The 15,216-nt window shown below is 46.6% G+C and overlaps 1 long non-coding RNA gene across 1 annotated transcript in view; it reads right to left on the bottom strand.

Annotated features, from left to right (window-relative positions):
• Window positions 1-7,888: 7,888 nt before the first annotated feature.
• Window positions 7,889-15,216, bottom strand: part of LOC144167351 (uncharacterized) — a 29,516-nt gene continuing 22,188 nt past the window's right edge. Inside the window, exon 3 of the long non-coding RNA XR_013321962.1 lies at window positions 7,889-8,122. This is a non-coding gene — a long non-coding RNA (uncharacterized LOC144167351). The remainder of the gene's footprint in view (window positions 8,123-15,216) is intronic.

Raw genomic sequence — 15,216 nt, 5'->3', positions numbered from 1 at the left:
AAGGGCGTTCAAGTATTGTTCAACAGCTGACCGCTCGCTTCGGAGCAAGTCGATGTTGCAATCCCCGATTATGCACAAGTTGCCTGAGCTGAAAGTTTTATTGCACACCTCCCGCAGTTCTTCTATAAAACAAAGCGCACTTTCGGAGGTAGGGCGATAAACAACTAGTAAACGGATTACAAGATCATTTTTGGTTAGCTCAAAAGCCAGAGCTTCTGCCGATGAAAATACAATGTTAATATTTGAAACAAACAAACTGGGCTTAATGAACACGGCAAGGCCACCACCCCTACTATTTTTTCGGGTGAGGAAGTGTTTGCTGCAACCAGGAAGACAGAAGGTGCTGGACAGGTCGTCAGTGATATTAATTTCAGTGAGTGCAAAAACGTCAACCGTGTTTGAGAGAAGGTTCGAGAGTAGGGCAAATTCATCCCAATGTTTTCGTATGCTCCGAATATTTACGTGAAGAACAGTGCATGAGCTGGAACATAATGGTTGGAAAGCCTTGAGAAAGTCATCGACATTTTGAAATGACATTTTTTTTTCTGCCTGAGATTAGTACTTATAGCACGCTAAGTATCCTGTACAGCTTGCCTGGTTTCAGATGGGTACAGATGATGGTCGTGTAGAGTCCCCTCGAACGGCTTGAACAGACAATATTTGGGCCACAGGTTAGGATCCTGAAGGCGCTGGAATGCGTCGTCTTCCAAAGCAACGTGGAAAGAGGAATATGAGGCATAGCGCGTCTTCAGTCGACGACAGGCCAGAGGCTGTACTCCAAGGCTGGAAAAGTGTTCATGGAGCTGGGCCGGTGTGGTAGCCGGAGACAGCTTCGACACAAACATTGCCTTCCGCCGAGGTCGTGATGCCACCACCGACAGTTCGCTGGTCACACAAACACCAAAACGCGCAGGCCGCTGGGTCTTTCTTGTCGAGCCGGAAGCAACGCCTGGCTCCTGCAGCCCCGCCGATGCCGTGCACCCCCCGGCTTCATAAGAGACACGCTCGCCGTCCTCATTGTTGGCTTGAAGAGTGGGCGACGAAGAGGAAAGGAGGGGAAACGCAGCATTCTGGGCAGCGCCGGGCGTCTGCGGGGCAGCGGGTTTCGTTTCCGCGGCTGTCCTGGTTAGGAGCGGCGGGAAATGAGCCAGCCGTGGCGGCCCCCTCAGACGAGCCAAATCACCGCGGAGAGACTGCACCTCCTGGCGCAGCGATTTCACTGCGATAGCGTGGGCCTCGGCCTTTGTTGCACTCTCCCGGCGGAGCCGCTCATTGTCCTCCCCTAGTTGAGTGACTTGGTCGGACAAAAAAGAAATGCCCTCCAAGGCGTCCATGAGAAGGGCACGGAGGGAGACGAGCTCAACGCCAAGGTCAACGGGCTGGGTGGCGGCCGCTGCGTCGGGAGGGGTGGACGAAGGAACAGGCGAAGATTCTGCTGCCGAAGAAGTGCCGTGGTCGCATTAGGGTTAGAGTGTGACGATACACTCTTGCACGAATTACAAATGAAGCGTCGCGCGCCGTACTTGATAAGGTGCAGGTCGTCGTCCGGCAAAGTCATGCATTTCGCGTGAGCGCGTTCATTGCATTCCCCGCAGCGAAAGAACTTCTGTTTTGCGTAAAAAACGCAAGAGCACAACGCACACACATCTTTACTGGGAAAGTTTGTATGTAGAGTGCAACAAATGGAGCCTAGAACGTCAGCGAGCTTACACAGACCTGCTTTATGCTTTTAAAATCTCATGAATGCCTCACCATCCTTTTACATCAGTTTTTTATGATAAATCTATATCTCAACTTCTTACTAATCATCCATCAGTCTCTGCTCCCTTCGCTTTCAGAGTAAGAGAAGAAGCGTCACGACTTCATGTCATGTTCTCGGACACCATCAAAACCTCCGCTACTGAACTTTTAGTACCGTGGCAGCTTCGCCCGATATCATGTGATGTATCTTTTACAAGTGTCGAGAAAAACAGAGTGCCTAGAAGCGCGATCGTGCAACATTTCTTGTCCCTGCAGCACAAATATAAGTGTGCTGAATTTTACACGGATGCTTCAAAAACTGCCACAACTTTTTCCTGTTCTGCGCATGGTGGCACCTTTAATGTCTGTAGAACTATGAATAGAAACACAAGTATCTTTACGGCAGAGGCCTATGGCATACTCCTTGTAGTTAAAGATATTGTTGTAAATCGAATTCCGAAATCCGTAATTTATACTGGTTCTTTAAGTGTTGTGCGTTCCTTATCCTCACAGAAGTCTAAAAACCATAGGGTCAATGCTCTCATTAGTACTATTATATCTGTGTATGCGTTAAACCTTGAAGTGACCGTCTGCTGGGTGCCAGGGCACTCTGGAATTCCAGGTAATGAGACCGCAGATCGAATGGCGGCCGCTGCTGCCCTTACAACTACAGTTGACGTAACAACAGTACCGTACACCGACCTCAAATCACACATCAGACAAAACCTTCGCACAACATGGCAAGCACACTGGAATCAACAGACTGACAAGAAACTACACGTTATAAAGCCACTCTTGGGAGCATACACCACTGACACACACAACAGACACAACGAAGTTACCCTGGCTCAATTGCGGATAGGCGACACGCATGCAACACATTCCCACCTGCTCACGGGATCTACAAGACCCCTGTGTAGCAGGTGTGGGGAGGGCCTATCCGTAGTCCACATACTCATACAATGCAAGGAACTTGACACAACACGACACAAACACTTCAGAGAACTCTACAGAAAACATATTCCCCTACACCCATCGTTGTTTCTGGGTGACGATGCCATGGTTTCTGTGAAACGCGTGTTTAAGTATTTGTCAGATGTTGAGTTTTTAAACCTCATTTCCTATCATGCATAATCAAATCTGGCCCTATACACCAGCCATCACCATTATCTTTATTGGTCTTACTATGTCCAGTTTACACGCTTTATACCTACGTTTTGTGGTAGTCATTTCTTTTCATTAAATAACTTCTCTGGCGATCTTTGCCCTCGTCGGCCTTGCGCCATTAAACACCAACCATCATCATCGAGATGCACACAGCTGTGGGAGAGAAGAACGGAGGAGGGATGCGGACGGATGGCGCGTCGACGACGCAGGAGGGACATGACTCAGAGCAAGAGATGCGTCGCATCTAAAAATTGTTACGCAATTTAGCGAACAGCAATATCCACTGTTTTCCTGAAAACGGATATTTTTTTCTGTACACATTAAAGTTTTTTTTAATAATTACTGCAGGTTTTCCGAAGCCCAACCAGGAGTGGCAAGAATAGAAGGGGTACACGTATATCCTCGTTCCTTTGCGTAAAACTAGAGTAAAAAAAGACCAGGGGATAAAGGAACAGTATGAATATTGAAACAAAAGTAAAAAATGGTACCGCGGCAAAAAAACACACGATAGAAGGAAAAAAAAGCCGACAATATGCAGGAACAACAATGCAGCAAAACAGCAACTGCAGTTGCGGACAACGGCACTTCGGTACAGATACGCTGCGGGAAAACCGCGCCTCGGCTTTCAGTACCTCCGAAGAAAAGAGACGCAAAACCCGGCGTCCATCTCAACAAGCGTCGTGTTCTTTTTCGACGACAAAGTGAAAAGGCACAGCACGTGCTGCGTGGTGCTCATACAGGTACTCTTCATCGTCGTCTTCCTTGCGTGGCTCATTGGAACCACGTGGAACCACAATAGCTGCACCGGCACAAACTTTGACTTAGACATGTCACTTCCCACGCATTGTCTGCCCCTAATAACCGGAAACTGATCACGCAGTTCCTCAGGAGGGTCATTGACATCACTAGGGGCATGGTCCGGTGAATGTTTTCGGTGGTGAGGTTCGGGCAATGGTGATTGGGGGGTGGCAGGATCGGGTACATTGCATTTTTTGAAGCCACCACGTTCTCAGAACGTTTATTGATTCTCAGGGTCCCATTTCTCAAAAAAGGTTGCAGGTCATAAGTGCAGGTCACCTGGAAAAACTCACGTTAAACATGCCCCGACTCTCTGGAAATACCATTGTCTTGCGGCGACGTCTCTTCGGTACCACCTTGCCATTCAGGCCCAAGTCGTCTCGTGTTACTCATAAACAGGCTATCTGCAGATATGCCCTGGCTGACCAGGTCGTCCAGATTGGTCTTTTCGGAGGACTTGGCCTGAGGACTTGTGTCTTAAAGTTCCAAACTCTTTCAAGTGGGAAGGCGGCCCCGTCGCTTTTGTGGGAGTTTATTCAAAGGACGCACACGTGGCTGCTCGCTTTTTTGCGTGTGCTTCCACCGCCAGGTATAGGGCCTTGCAGAGTCCAGGCCATCTTTGTGCTAGTGGCATGGTTGTTTTCGTCCCACTTAGTTTCTGTCGTACTCGGCATTAACTTTCAGAGTTGATCAGAGCCAAATAGGACACTCACGGCTGGCTCAAGATTAATGCCGGGATAAACGTCTTCGTCCGCCAGATGTTTTCCTTCGTCAGGCATGGCTTGCACAAACGGGATATCACTAGGGGGTTCTTCCATCTTTTCGCATATGAAACGCACGACTATGCCTTCAATATCCGCCATAAGGTTGTTGTGCTGTCTGCGGAGCGTACATTTCACTATTTTATAACGTCGTTTTGGTCCGCTGACTCTTCCGAAGGCACTAATGGAGAGTTCCGTCTCGGCGCCAGTAGCGAGCATCAGCTTGGAAGCAACACTTTCTTTGACAAAGGATCTCTTCCTCCCATTGTCGATCACTTCGGGCATGTAGCAACAACCCTCTGACGCCATCATATATGCTCGAAACGTGTGGAGAAGCACGTCATTCATGAGTCCAGGAGCTGAAGCTTTCTGTGCGGCGACTCTTATCGTAACATTCAGGTGCTGACCATTAGTTGAGGATGGTATGTTTATATTATAACCGTCGCACACAGATGAAGCGTGTAGTCGTTTGCACGCGTGACATTGCACTCTTCGTCTGCAATCATAGACTAGATGACATTTAGCCGTGCACCGGAATCAACGACCGTCGGACGCCAGTTTGTTGCGCTTGTCTGTCAGGGTCATATCGCTCGTGCAGTCCTCGCTCTTATGCTGCGTGGCGGAGCAGGAAAAGCAAGACGAGAGGAGAGAGTCCGTCTTGTTCTGAGGAGACGATGCGGCAGGAGTTGGGGTCTGCTTCTTTGGAGATCGGTTGAAGATTGGAGCATCGTGTTTAGAGGACTTCGGCCAATTGTTGATGAGGGAAGTCTTTTCTCGGCACTCGGCCTCGATTCGGAAAAACTTCAGTAGCTGGTCGAGTTCATCAAATGAAGCCTGGGTAGCTCCTGTCGCATTCTCCGTGCTTTCGTTTTTGTAGTACTATATTACGATATCGGCTGAGATCACTTTGAGCAGCATCTCGTTTAGCATAGCTGCGTACGAAACCTCGGTGATTCCCAGGCTATGCAGACCCCTCCGTTTCAATTCCACCGTGTCCAAAAGCTTGCGCGATGCAGGCAGGTTGCTAGCTGAGCTGACAGGTCTGAGCATTCGTGAATTCTCTAGGTATTTGTGATCGATCATTTTGGCGTTCCCAAACCGTCGCTTGAAAATTTTGAGCAGGAGTTGGTCTCCTGAATTCCAGCAAATGCTTCCGCAGCAGATCCGTCCAGTAGAAAGATCAAGTAGTGGAAGCAATCAGTGTTGGACAGTTCCGTGTTCTCGTGCACTGAAGCCCAAAACATGTCCCGAAAGGGCTGCGATTTGGTCACTGCACCGTCAAATCAAAGAAGCTCCAACTTCGGAATCCTTTCTGCGAACTCATGCGTTGGTAGTTGCTGTCCGTTAAATGCTGTTTTTGAAGCGGCAGTGGCCCCGCTAAAGCTGGAACCGATGCGGGGATGTTGCAGCAGTCTCCAATTCAATGTAGTGCTCGAGCAAGGCCAACGTGGTGTTCGCGGCGTCGTCGTACTGCATGACCACGTCGTAGTAGTCCGCCACTGGGTGGTCGGTCAGGTTTCTTTCAACTTCGTTGTTCAGGTCTCGAAGATCAAAGTTGCTGGCACGCAGGAGGCCGTGCAGGATACGAAGTTCCGAAAGGTCGAACTGATTCGACTGGAGCACCTGGTTGACTTCTTTGATGATCCTCGTTTTCAGGGCTCGTCGTGAGGCCCGCTTGTGCTTCGCTCGTTCTATACCGGTCCAGCTTGAAGTGCAGCTCCCCCACGCCGGGAATAAAAGGCTCGTGCGGCTGGCTTCATTCCCAGTTCGTAGGTACCGAAAATTGATGTGGGAAAACCGCGCGTCGGCTTTTAGTGGGGCCGAAGAAAATAGATGCAAAACCCGGCATTCATCTCAGCAAGTGTCGTGTTCTTGTTCGAAGACAAAGTCAAAAGGCACAGCACATGCTGCTTCCTGCACGTACAGATCCTCTTCATCGTTGTCTTCCTTGCGCGGCTCATTCCAACCAGCTGACAGTCCAGCGCGATGTACAAATGCAAATTAACAACATACATCTCTAAGTTTTATACTGATGAAAGTGCACTTAAGGGCAACAAATTCCAGTCTTCAATGGTGGGAAGAAGCAAGGAAAACTTGAAAGTGTTACTCCTGGCAAAAGAGGTTGAAAAAGTTCACTGGTGTGATGGTTTTTTTTTTGTTGAAGGGGTTCACGATACGCAGTACGGTCCAATCCAAACTTACTTATGAACAATTGGAGAAGGAAATTCAAGCGAAAGAGTTTCTCTCTTAACTACAGAAAGGGGATGTTATTACTGATCATTAGATTTGTAACAGATTCGCGAGGATTGCATTTAGAGTAAATAAAACGTAGAGCCCTTCTTCGAATTTTCTCGATACTATTGATATTAGATTTGGTGTAAGGATCCCTGACTGTACAAGCATCCTGTAGTTTTGGTCTAATAAAAGTGGTATAGCCGAGATATCTCACAGTAGAGGGAGCCATCTTTAAGTTTATGCCTTAGTTGACAGAGCTTACGGAACGCTGGGGCGCAAGCGTCACTGATGTGAGTGTTCCAGCTCAAATTGTTGGTAATTTTTACACAAAGATTTTACATTCGCTAAATTCCACTAGGGGACTGTTAGAAACAGAGTACGAATATTTAAGGGGAAGACTGTTTATGGTCATTCTAAGATAAACTGATTTTTAGTAATGTAATCTTATACTCCATTTAGTGCACCAGGAAGGAGTGTTGTTCAGGTCTGAGTTTAGGGTGGTCTGGTAGGCTACAGAGGGAACGTTATTAAAGAATATACAGCCATCTGCGAAAAGACTGCGAAAATAAGTAAAAAATAGATATCTTTTTAATCCCAAGCATTGGCTCGAAAATGCGCATGAGGAATGGCACGAACCGGTGTCTTATGCTAGATTTTTTAAATAGTATCTGCAACACTTCCAATAAACGCTTTTACCATTTCCTTCGGGTTAGAAAGCACTGCAAAAGATATAGTTATCACCAGTACGGAGCGGAAAATCTATCCTGCTGTAACACCCTGCAAAAATAAAAAGGCGTATGTAAGAAACAAGAACAACTGGTTATAAAAAACTCTGGTCAGTTACGAAGGACAATTTCTAACGACCGCTGCAGCAATAGCCTCCGGTTGCGCAATAGGGGTTGTGCACATGTTGATAACTGATACTTTGTGTATTCAGCAGCTAATATGGTAGAACGGCGCATACCATAAGAGTGCTTAGGGAGCCAACAACTTCCAAATCAGCGGTTAAAATTGACGGACAAGAATATGAATCAACAGATCCTCTACGGACGTAGAGAGAAAAGTACTGTTTTGGCAGATTAACAAGTGTCCATTGTATCTTCACTAAATAAATTTACTCAAAACAATCAGAAACACAAAAAGGGACATTATCATATTTCTTTTTAAACCAAGTACTTTTATTGACCATCTTTAGTCAGAATCTTTTCAAGATGCGTTACATCTATCGTCGTTGACATTCATTTGCAGTGTACCGCAGCTTTCTTGGTAAACCTTTATACAGCATTTGCTCACTGCTGGCTCTTCGCTTCTTGAGGAAAGTTTTGCTTTATCCCTTTCATCCCGTGAAGTGGTTTCAACGAACCACAGTTGGCAGTGATATCCTTCTCTACTGCCAGGAGAATCTGGTATTTCTTCCGTGTCTGAGAAATGGAAAAAAGAAACCGCAGGTCACGGTAGCGGATGAACATTAGCCACTCTTAACGACAAAGGAAAGGGATGTGCAAAACGAGCCTTGACTAGAACCTAAAAGGTTTGCTATTTAGACTACATCCATTTCAGAGTTCATGGAAGCTACAGCAATACTTACTTTGTCAAATACAGTGTCGCTTTTTTACAGAAAAAAAAATTAGAGGCGCAATAACATTTAGTAAACCTTACAATCCGTAATTTTTAAATACTTTCCAGTTAGAAAATTATAGAGCGTGGAATTTGCGGATCAAGAATATGCTTTATAATAATGTGTTTAAAGAAAGTTGATGTGTAAAGCTGGAACAAAATTAGAATAGTATGAGAATATTTAACTCTTTTGCGTAAAGTGCTTTGGAGTAAAAATACAAGCTGCTCGTTAAAACCAACCACATGGCGCGATAGCTTAGTGGCTAAGGAATAGTGTTACAGAGTAAAAAGACGCGGGTTATATTCCTAACCAGAGGCTTTTTCGCTTTCGCCTCTGATGAAGTCGAAAAGCGGAAACACCAGTGTTTACAAATGTCTACGTGTGTTAAAGACATCCAGGTTGCCCTAATTATACCGGAGACCCCACGACGGCGTGCCGTATGACTCAGGCGTACGTTCAGCACGATAACCTCTACGATCAATTGATTGTAACAAACTCCTTTACAAGCGGTTATAACCAAATCATTTATAAACAAGTAGGTTATCTCCCTCCCTAACGAATGTAGCGGCAACTGAAATGGTGGATTATCATTTAGAACCTGTAAACAGGTAATTTAACAAAACTTGTTGGAGGGCTAGTCGGTCCATGACTCTTAAATATGTTTAGCGCAAATACAAAGGCGGTACAAAAAAAGGCCACAAGACAAGTGCTAACTTTCAACTGAACTTTAATCACCGCCGGAGCCGGTAAATATAGAAACAACTAGAGCATGCGCACCGTGCGCCCCAGTAGGCTATCAAAGTACGCATATGTGTCAATCAACCGAACCACTCAAAAAACAAGATTTCTCTTAGTTAAAAAGCACCACCGACCTATCACTGATACAATTATCGTCTTTTGCTTGACATAAAAAGCTTCCAACAGTTGCCGTGCGGTCGCATCTATGCTCCTACCAAGAATCTTAATCTCCCCGAGAAGTGGCTCACACTTGCGGGCATCGCAATACGCGGGCAATATGCGCATTTCCTTCCGTTTGTATTGACATTTCATATTCCCGTGCTCGGTCATTGATACATAGACCGGTCTGTCCAACATAGACTTTCCCGCATTTAAGTGGAATTTGATCAACGACGTCTATAGCACAGTTCACAGAGGGCGTAGCGTCCGTCTTAGCGCAGCTTTGCTTTTAGTGCCCATTGGACGGAGTGCGTGCGTGAATTCGGGGCAGCTTGCGTGGCGCCGAGAAGAGGAACGGAATCCCATGCTTGTTGGCCACGTTCTTGGTATGATGGGCGACATTGTGGGTCTACGGCACCACTTCGAGTTTTTCCATTTTTTGCGTAGGCTCAGGCGTTCTTCTAGAGATGCATCCGTTACCCTTCTTGAGGAGTGCCTCAGCGAATGAGTTCAGAACCGTGCAAGGGAAGCCGGCTTGAAGTACCCTTTCACTTTGCTTACCAAAGCTAGCCTGCATAGAGTGGGGAAACTACTTAGAGTTGTGTATACAAACCCCTACAGAAACCACTAGTTGAATGTAAAACCACTAGTTCTTTCTATGTTTACCGGCTAAGGTGGTGATTAAAGTTCAGTTGAAAATTCGCGCTTTTCTTGTCTCCTTTCTTGTGTACCGTCTTTGGTTTTGCGCTAAAAATATTTAGGAGCCGGTAGCAGCCAGCCGATCACTGGAAACTGTGGCTGATACGACTTGCAAGATGTGCAATTAGGTGACGTAGCTTACGCGACGCGTCGCCCCAGACGAACGGGCACTAGCTTCCCTGTAGAACGGTCTGAGGCAGTGTTATAACGGAAAATGTTATCTGCGAGGTTGCGCTTCCATGCTTCAGGCTCACGTCTGGCAGGTAGGCGGGTGCCCAGAAAATCTGAACCAGGTAAAAACCCTTGAAGTAATAATTTAAATCCCAAAGTATGGCACAAGAACGCCCGAATGCATTGCCTGTTAAAATGGCGTTATAGGGGCGGACAGGGTGTACCAAACTGAAACAAAAACAGAAATCGCCTAGAATATTGAACAATGTGTTTTTGTGCTACTTTGTTTGTGATTGCTGCGTTTGCCCCGTCGAATAAATACATTTTGCTTTTTTGAAATTTACGCAGACAGGTATAAAGTATTATTTTACAGACTGTACTAGTTTTGTAATCTATCAATTTTCCTGTGCAGTTTCTTATAAAATTCTCTCATACAGCACAAATACGTTGAAAGTAGGCGTTCATGCAGTGCGCAGAAAGTGGTAGTATATGTTTAGACTTCACCTGCAAACTAGCTGTGAGGCCAAGGACCCGCGATAATAAAACATCTACATGACCAATTCACACCGGGAGCCTGTACTTGGGATTGATTGTGATTCCGATATGTATTGAAATACGTAGCGTAAATCAACATGTTCATCGACAAATCAATTTTTGTCACCTGCTTATTAAAGCCTACATTGTCGTTAACCACTGACTAACCATAATGCGTGTAATCGCACCTGCTGATGACTTTGGCTGGACGGAAGCTGCAAGAATACTTCCTATTCCACTTACCCTAAAGCAGGATGAAACATCATACAAAATTATGACTGCCCGTAAGTGAGATTGCTCAGCGACGTGCAGTCATAGAAGGAGACATATATTCTCCTTAGTTTTAACAACTTAAACGGGACGTCAAAATAAAAGGTACGCCAGTCCACATATCCCTCCACCCATACCAATGTGCTGCCCGGACGCCCCACGGTGATATCGAATCAGAAAGTAATGAAGCAAGCGCAGAGTATATGATATTCATCAACAAATACGCAATCCGGAATCGCAAATGAATCCTTATAGTACCCCCGGTGATCAGTTAGCCGAGGGCTGGGAGAAATCTGCAGTGGGGTAGTGAACACTTTTTTCTCACAGGAGTTGATGGTAATAAACATCGAAAAGCGTTGGTGATTGAACCATCCCCGGCATTTCCGCTCTAAAAAAGTGGACGCATGCGAAACTGCATGTCCATCGCCGCTGTAAATAATTACACAAGGTGTTTGGTGAGGGTAACAACTGTTCCTCGTTGTCTCGGCGAACTTGTCACTTGCACTCGGCTATTCGGGCAGTAAATTCTGGGTCCTTATGCATGTGCGCGGCGCGTTGGGCGTGAACTGCTTGGTGCCGAATGACGCCAAACCTCCTCCCCTTCGAAGAACAGATGCAAACCTAATTCTTGCCAGAAGACAAGGGAAATGGGGGGGGGGGCTTTATTGTTCACCGATGTTCTATAATCCATCTTGCAGTTTCGATTCTTGTTTTGTGGTTTTTTTTATATACACATAGTGAGCTCTCTGCCACGTATCTGAGTAACCGGTATCTGTATCTGTATCTTAGGCGAGACCTGCTGGGTCCTGCCTGGGTTTTTATTTACGACACGAAGTTTTCTTACCAGCTAGAGGCTATCAGCTCCCTGTATAAGCGAACTGCTCAAGAGCCAATTAAACCTAAGGAAAAACATTTTACCCTTACACTCTGTGTACAAGGATGACCAGCGGAGCTGGGTTCAGTCCAAGGACCACATAAAAGAAACACATTTGCTTGTAATGCGCTATCTAGCATACTTCCTAGCAAACTAGCAGAATGAAACTTGGAGGGACTCGAGCTTCCTGAAGTTTTCGCATTTTTTCGCGCTTCTGGTCGTACAACGCTTTCCCAATTTCCACTCTTCCTTAAAGCGAACAACATTCGTTCATCCCATACCAAGTTTAACCTTAAAGGCCTCGAGCCTTATTATAGGATACAAACATGACTATCCTGTTCCCTCCCCGTCGTAGGCATCTTACTCTTGTGTACGCACCAACCCAGAGCCAAACCAAGCTGAACGGGCGCATTCAGCCATGAGTCTTCACGTTTAAATATCCAACCAACACGACGGGCATTTCCTCGGCCATGACGTGAAGTGCAGCTTTGTGTGCCCACTCCACTTCTTTCGCCACCAACCTGTGACCGCATAAACCGGCAACCTGTGATAGGTGTAAACTTACACGTGAAATACACCGGCGATATACACGTGTCGTTCATAAAGCGTTTCAAGCTGAAGTCACGCCAGCGTTCCAACTGGGCAAATGACTCTTCAACATCTGATAACGGCTCTAACGCTGTTCAACCAATTGCGCAACTTGAGAAAGATCCTTGGGTGATGGCGAGGGGCATAATAGTTAAGATAAAGCTGTGAGCGGTGGCGAGGAGGTGCTCTGGAGCGGCACCGAGTAAAGCGGCTTTGCGTGAATGAGAACTCGGGGGGGTTAGACAAAGACTGTTTCGCAGTAACATGTAACATATCCCGCTAGCAAAGTCTACTTAGGTATAAAGTTAGAATAAAATGTAATGATGAAGTTATAGAAAATGTTTGATGTAATTTTTTGTCCAATGTTTCTGCCAATACCTTACCATGAAAAGGTTTTGATGGCTTTCGAACCTTTCAATGTTAACCTATTATCTTGAGACTACGCACACCGCAAGTTTACACCTTCAGTATTATCTGCGAAACAATCATTGCACGTAGATGAATAACCCAATTATTTACTGATTTTTAGTTTACATTCAAAAGCGTGAATCGCAATGCCAGCATCTTGTCAAAGCCAATCTTGTAGTCAGAACGCTGATATTTACATTGTCACGCTGTGATGACGGGAGCCAGGTTCTGGTGGAAATGCAAGTTTAATGGAGCGTATCTGTTCTCAGCATTAAACGTCAAGAAAACACAAGCAGCGAAAAAGCAGCCAACAATGTGACGTCACAGACGATCGTTGGCGAATTGACTGACACGGTGTTTGGCTTTAATACATTTATCTTTGTGGTCATGTACGTGGAAAAAAATTCCGCCATCTCCACGAAGTGAATGATAATGAGAGGGGCACAGCAAAAATGCTTATCGGTGAAACCGTGAAACATTCACCCGCACATCATATAAAGACTCGACACGTCCAGCTTTCCACCGCTCGGTTGACAAGCCCGTCGACGACGTCGATGTTTGTGGAGGTTATGGAGGGGTTGTTTTTGGCAATGAGAATCTCCATGGGTATGTTAGCGAATTCGGGGTCTGATATTTTAGCCACCTTGGCCGTCGCCTTCTGCAGGGCGTCTTGTGTCGTGTACCCCCGGTACGTGTCTTGAGCTCGCAGGCGATGAACGACAACCTCTTCTTTTTCCTCTTCGCCTTGTTGGGTAGCAACCTACGCGTTGAACGTTTTGTCCTCCTCGGCCAACTTTTGCTTGGCCAATCCCTAGGGGGATCCTGACACAATCATCATTTATGTGCCGTGCCGTGTGCAGCAGCAACGATGGACGGGACAGGGCCCGAGCAAGAGGAGCTTCGCCCCTAAAATAGTATTCGGTCTAGTCCAGTGTCTATACGACACGAACATGCAACGAAATGTACTGAAAAGCTTCTACCCCTGCCTACGAAGCATGTCGATACCGCACGCGAAATAAGAGGGATACGCGTGCTTCACAAGAAATTTGGTCGGTGCATGGAGCACAAGATAAGGAAGCCGAGCGCGGCCGTGCGAAAGTGACAAACACAAATAAACAGATATAAAGGCATGGCTCGTGAAATAATACCTTTCCATAAAACATTCAATAACCGTAGGTAGCCACGATGGTGACGGCATACTGAATGCAGACCTACTTACGTCAAATCCAGACTCAGCTTCACCCGTGGGTGGTTAAAACCTAGACCGAAAATTGGTTTATTTTCTCAAGACCAAATAACTGATCGGAAAACTAAGTGTGAAAAATTACGCCCATCTTCCTGCGAAGGAACCCTGATGTGATGCGACGCATCGGGGAGTTCAATTGGTCGTAACGTTGCCTTGAGCATTTGCGCTGACGCTGGTATGGGACTGTGTCAGCCCACTCGCTGAAGGGACAGTCGCTTTCATCACGTCTTCATCGGAAGAATCAACTCAAGCACGGAGTCGTCAAGCAAAGTCACGCGGAGTCGAACGAGAGCTAGCGCTGACTGAACCGGCGCAGCGCGTGAAGGAGAGGAGACAGCGCCTGAAGGAGAGGAGACAGCGGAGGAGAGTCGCGCCTGCGCGTACTTGCGCACCGGAGCAGACGCGAGCGGAGCAAAGCGCGCGCGCAGCTGTTGTTGTTATGCTAATGCGACGGAGTGAGAGTGTTGCACACAGCTGTCGGAGAGAAGAACGGGAGAGAGTTGCACATGCCCAGGTGGTGTGCGTCGCGCAGGCGCGGACTTGCGCGCGCCGGAGCAGTTGTTAATGCAGCGTTACGCAGCGAAGCGCGCCAAACAAACACGCCAGCTGTGGTATGCTAATCAGCCGGAGTGAGAGTGTTGCACACAACTGTGGGAGAAAAGAACGGAGGACGGATGCGAACGGACGCCGCGACAACGACGCAGGAGGGACATGCCTCACAGCAATAGATGCGTCGCATCTAAAAGAATTCAAGCATTATGAGGCAACCTGAATTACCACACCTTAAAGCATTTTTAGTTGAGTCAAGGTTAGTGACATTCATGAAAAAAAAAAACACATGGTCCGTATTGAGAAAACCTTCAGCGGAAGAAAATATTCAGTAGCTAAAATGTATGTCTGCGTTTTTAGGCAGTTCCCATGCAGGCATAGTAGAATGTCGCCATATAAAGTAAGGAAGTGCGTGGCCTACTCAACGAAGCGGACAGGTACGGAAGCCATTCTTATTGTACGCTTTGTTTCGCTCACAAAAATTGGCTCAGCTTGCACTAGTGGTGCAACGCTGAAATAGCAGAATAGATGGCGCCCTCTATACCTTCGCCGCATTCGAAGAAAGAAGTGGGTGGTAGTTTCTCCCTTAAGGTTGAAACAGGAATATATTATATGTTGTCTCCCTTCGCCGCCCCCCTTCCGTGGTAGACAGATTCTCCCT

The sequence above is a fragment of the Haemaphysalis longicornis genome, unplaced genomic scaffold (assembly GCF_048455015.1).
Source record: "Haemaphysalis longicornis isolate Haplotype H1 unplaced genomic scaffold, Haemaphysalis longicornis Haplotype H1 scaffold_2, whole genome shotgun sequence".
Taxonomy (NCBI): domain Eukaryota; kingdom Metazoa; phylum Arthropoda; class Arachnida; order Ixodida; family Ixodidae; genus Haemaphysalis; species Haemaphysalis longicornis.
The sequence above is the reverse complement of the archived record's forward strand: the minus strand, read 5'-3'. Positions and strand labels throughout refer to the sequence as shown.